This window comes from Scardinius erythrophthalmus (genome assembly GCF_964197995.2).
Source record: "Scardinius erythrophthalmus genome assembly, chromosome: 10".
Lineage (NCBI taxonomy): Eukaryota > Metazoa > Chordata > Actinopteri > Cypriniformes > Leuciscidae > Scardinius > Scardinius erythrophthalmus.
In genome coordinates, this window is record NC_138230.1 from 15640544 (window position 1) to 15646543 (window position 6000).

Genomic DNA, 6000 nt, shown 5'->3' on the forward strand with positions numbered 1-6000 from the left:
CAGGCATTGTTCAGAGTAGCATAAGCCGATAAGTGAGGATTAAAGGAAAAGGAAAGACATTTTTTAAATTTATTTTTATGAGGTTAAGTGCTCACGGAAAAGATGGGTTTTCAGTTGTCTTCTGAATGTTGTCAGGGATTCTGCATTCCGGATGAGGGTGGGGAGAGTGTTCCACCAGCATGGAACCGTGAATGAGAATGTTCTGGAAAGTGAAAGCTTAAAATGTGTAAGCCAATTTTTATTGGTTATTTGCTTGTGTTACCCAGCACTGGGTTGCCAGTTGGATTGTTTTTAACCCATTTTTAGAGTATATTTAGGGATTGATCAAAATGGCACACTTCAGGTGCTTCTCAAATGGAAGGCTGCATCCTAGTGAGGCTGTGTCCTTCCCAGTCCAGTCCTTTTAGAGGCTTGTAGACTACAGTCTTCCTCAGCATTAAACGCTAGAATGAGACAGTCAGTGTGCATGGTTACATCATAAATGTTTCTGCCCTGTGGTCACGATGCGAAAATACTATTAAAGGGGTGGTTGATTATGATTTCACTTTTCATACTTTGTGTAATGTTGCTGTTTGAGAATAAACAACATCTGCAAAGTTACAACGCTCAAAGTTCAAAGCAAAGGGAGATATTTTCTTTTAAAGAAATTGCTTTTTAAGGACTACAACAAACGGCTGGTAGGGACTACACGACATTCCTCCTGGGTTAGTGACATCACTAACCCTAAAATTTACATAAACCCCGCTTCCTGAACGCGATTTATAGATTATCAAGACAGAATATGCTACTAGAAGATAACTACACATAAGCTATACATAAATTCACCAACTAACCATTCAGAAATGTTGTCTACATGTTGTCACTTCTTCTTGAGTCTCTCCATCTTTATCTGACTCCGGTCTGAACATAAAAGGCTAAAAGTTTTTGAAATCTCCAGTGCATGTCTGTGTGAGGTAAAAGCACACAAGCTGTTGTAGCTCCGCCCCCTGTGCCGGGAGCAGCAGCTCATTTGCATTTAAAGGGACAGACATAAAAACGGTGCGTTTTTGCTCACCCTCAAAAAGTGACAACTTTAACATGCTTTATAAAAATATCTGTGGGGTATTTTGAGCTAAAACTTCACTTACACACTCTGCGTACATCAAATACTTATTTTACATCTTGTGAAAAGGGCATTACCACCCCTTTAATATTAGGCTATAACTTGAAAAATACTTTATATTAAAAATCTTCATATTAACTGCCTTTCTATTAATGCAGTACAGGTAATGACAACAACAGTTTCCCAGTCTCCTAGTGGTTGCCATTACGCACCGTTTTGCATTATGTGATTAACTACAAAACAATAGAAAGCATCAGGCCTTCATCTTCAAAATCATTATTTTTGTCTTACATTTCACAATGAACTCAGACAAGATCAGTGCAGGCTTGTTTTCAGTCAGTTCTTTTTTGTGAATTGGAATGTGTGCAATGATTGTGGGTTGTTGAAGGATGTGAAGGATACACTTGATGCATCCTTCAAAATGAGCTGAATGAAGGATGCTAAATGAAGGCTGCCTTCCAAAGATCCTTGAAACTTTCCTCCAGATATCTTTCAGACGTCCTTTGACAGGGCTTGTTGACATGGCAGTCGAGATATGCAGCCTTACTAGGAAGTAGCCTTCCGATTAAGAAGCACCCCTCATGTGCATTTGCACAAAAGTACAGACTCAGAGGAAGATAGCGAGGGCTTTAAGAACTCACAGCTAAGTTCTTTTTCAATCACTTCAATTGGACACAGTATTGAGGACTAAGTGGACATGTGAACACAGTGGCCATTGTAAATTCACATGACCGCAAGTGCACATTAAGGGCCCTATCATACACTTGGCGCAATGTTTTTTGCTAGTTTCAGCCCGACGCAGTTATCATTTTCACGTCCTGCGCCACGTTGTTTAAAAAGCAAATATATTCGCGTCCATTTGCACGACCATGGGTCAGGTCTGGTCTGAAAATGAGGTGTGTTCAGGCACATTGTTGGAGCGTTGCTATTTTGAGGCAACTGAAATAGACTGAAATATTTTTTTGTAACTTAAAGAGCACTTTAGTAATGTGCGCCTATAGGCAGGTTCACCATGCGCACACACTCTGCTTATTACACACACAGGGGTGCGCAGCAGCACACAAACATGCCAAATATTAAAAATAAAAGGATTACAATGTAAAAGATTAATATTGTGTACATAAAAATATGGTGAAATCCGGCTTGTCCCGTACATGGTCTGCTTGCGCACTTTAACCTCGAGCATGAGCAGATCTGTTTCCGCTCTGAAGAATCGTTCAGTCTTGTCAGTCTAGTCATGTAAATAGCGAATCCGCCATGGTGCGAGCGCAACTGGCTTTTAAAGGGAATGCGAAATTACAGTCTGATTGTTTCTTTGCACGTTACGCCCAAAACACACCCATTACTCATTAAGAGATAGGGTAGGGTTGTACCGAAACCGGGCACCGATATTGAACCGGTACCTATAAGTAACCGGTATGTAACCGGACCGAATCAAAACGCAAAATGTTATTTGTTCTGCGTCATGTTTAGTGTGAAAATGTAAAGCGATGTCCATACAGTAACAGACCGGCATACATCTAATAAATTATTCATTCAAGAACGTTGTGAAAGTTTACTGCAACAATAGAGCCGCGAACCTCACGTACTTTTGAAAATCCAGCCTTCAGTTGATCCTGATGAGCGCTAATTGCCACAGTTGTAAACATGACGGTGTTCTTCTTCCACGATGGGTTTCGTGTCACGACATTTAAGGTGATGCGTTCTAAAATAATGCTCACCTTGTGTAGGACATGCAATAAGTCAGGAGAGGTGTTGTATTTGGCCAGAGAAGGCAAACAATGTGAAAAGAATTGCTGAAATTTAAATCTGGGTTGTAGCATAGGCTACGAAGAATACAGACTACTTTGCTGTTATTAGTAGCCTACTGTAGTATTATAGCCTGGCTAACGTCAGACCTCGTCTCACTGAGACGTGGTCTGGGAACCACATGTTCATTTTCTCTTATTTGAGGCGTGGTTTACGAATGCCCAGAGCCGTTTATTGGGCGCTACGAATGTCTATCAAATGCGCCTGCACGTAGCTCATAGCCAATCGTTTCAAATATACCAGATGACGTTTGTAGAGCGACAGAAATTCGACGAGGAAGAAGACGAAATAAACTTGCGTTCTAAACTACTTAGAACACTATCTAAGGCTGCATCGAAAGGTAACTTCGCCTCTGATGCCATGTTGGATCCATAGATATAAACAAACTGCTTCGGTGTGTCGCATAGACGTCGTCATCGTCTTGCTGCTCCCTCCCCGTTCTGTGATTGGTTCCCTTTTTGAGGGGAAAATCTGGTCCATGGTGTCCAGGCTGCCTAGCAGGGTGAATAAAATCGTGCTGCGCACAAGGCAGCATGGGGAAACCCAGGCTAGTAATATTAGCCTATTTAGTGTTAAATTATTGTAGTTATGTAAATTTGTTGTGTTTTGTATTTAGACTACTTATATTTATATATTTACTCTAAAATTTTAATATATTAAATTTTACGAATTTTTTATTTTATTTTATTTTTCAATATAAAAAAATAAAAAATTTAATGTCATTCACCTTCGTTTTGAGGTTCTCTTTTTTTAAAGTATCGGTTCAGGCACAGTTTAGGCACCGGTACTGTTAAAAGTATCGATTTGGCACCGGTTAAAAAAAACAAAACAAAACGATACCCAACCCCTAGAGGCCTAGAATAGGGACAACCCTTTAAGACCATGCGCTGGGCGCGCCGACCATTTTCCCCGTCGTTAAACTCAGGGGGGTAATCTTTCAGAAAAAACTGAAGCTTCCCCAGGGGCCGCCATTGATTAGCAGACCATCACCTGCTGTTAGCATTCCATTGACTCCCATTCATTTTGGCGTCACTTTGACAGCGAATAACTTTACATCTGAGGCGTTTAAAGACTCCATTTGTCCATTATTTATTTCTAAAGAAACACAAAAATGTATAAAAGGCTCCATTACCTTGTATCTTACGTTATGGCCCTGTAGAAGCCGTTTTTGTAAAAATAGGCTAACGATTGCGTCATAACCAGGCGACTCTCTGTCGCACAGTAGAGAAATTACCGTATGGACAGGAAGAGAAGCTTGCGGGCAATCGGGGGGATGTGGAGGCAAAATGACAAAATAATTCATCAGAATACTTAGCAAAAGTTGCTCCTGCTCCTAGCTCATGGACACCTCCTACTCACGCTCTCCGTCTCTGCAAGTTTCGGAAGGGAATGAATCAGATTTCTCTTGGCACAGCTACTAGAAGACAGACGGGTTGCTCGCGTCACATCTACGTCGTCAAGCTCAGTAGTCTGCGCAGTACGGTCAGCCATCAGGAAGTGAGTGCTTCTAATTGACTTCACTTTTCTCCGTTGAATCCAATGGGGTCGCTGTGTCCATTTCTTTTACTGTCTATGGTTAAACTAGCAAAAGTGGATTCGAACACGGCCTAAGTGAACTTGCGGCGTGGTCTTTAGACCATTTAGACCTATTGCGTAATCGCCACTGTCCAATGGTAGTTCGAAGGTGTTTACGTGCCAGAGCGAACATTTTCAGAAAGTTCGCTTTGGCAAGCTACTTCGAACTCCCGAAACAAACACAAAACGAGCTTTGTTTTGGCCTGATGTAATTCATTGTCACAAAATGAATCATAATAGCAGTTAGGAAGCCTAAATAGAAGCATTAACAAACAAAATCCATTAACAGATAAGGGTTATCATCAGTGATACACATATTCCAAAACACAGTGCATGCTTGTATATGTTTCTCTGAATAAAAATGCTGGATACTGATTGGGATAATACTGAAGGTAAATAATTTGGTAATTCATGGCCTGCTCATGCGTCAAAACAATAAATATCTTCCTATTAACCTAGACTGAAAAAAAAAAATCAATTTAAATTAGCTCTGTTGGGTACATAATTTAGGCCTAAGTTAAATAATGGAAACGTAAGAAATTAGATTATGCATATGCATATATTTTAACATAGACTTCTGAGGAGGTTACAGAAACATACCTCATTCTAACTCTTTCCAGTACTGAATTGTATTGACAACATGTACATGTATTAAAAACTTTCATTATATTATAGGCCTATAAAAAAAGTCTATCAAAAGTCATGTAGACTCGAGGGAGCATTAATCAGCTGAGCGAGCAGAAATCCACTGCGCGAGCAAAACAGCACTCCGCGCGAGCAGAAATCCACTGCGCGCGAGCAGGATTCCACTGTACAAGCAGAGTTAAAGGGTAACTAAACCCTAAACCAACTTTTTTTAGTTAATGTTCGTCCCCTCTATCTCCGCTGGGGTCTGCCCACTTTTCTAGCATTTTTCAAATATTGCCAGTGGGTGGAGTCAGGCTCTGACCAGGGGTTTAGTTACCCTTTAACCTATGAGAGTATGCCAGGCGCTCGCTCGCAGCTACCTGTACACCTCTCGGTTGTTGAATTTGTGCGCGAGTACTTTTATCATGCCAGCTGAAGGTTCATTTTTGCGCGTGTGAAATAACATAATGTGCTCGTGAGCATGTATTACACGCTCATAACATTTGACTCAAAAATGACGCCATACACTCACAACAAGCAAGATATAGGGTCCCACAAGCTGGGTGGTGGGATTCATGTGCCCTCTAGTGGTGCAATAATGTGACTATCCTAACTTTTGGGTTAGGTTACAACCAGATGAGATATTAATCTAACATATTTGAATCTATGGATCATTATAATCATTATTTTATTTCTGTGTTTAATACCAATGTGCTATAAATCAGTAACACTTGATTTCACCTCAGAAATATTGAATATTTCTTAAATATAAAAAAAAAACATGGACGCTTGCAACAAAATTATTCGACATAATGTGAATCTGTGAAAAACAATGTATGAATAAATAAATCTGGAGATAAATTCATGTGGGATATGTCCAGTGTGGA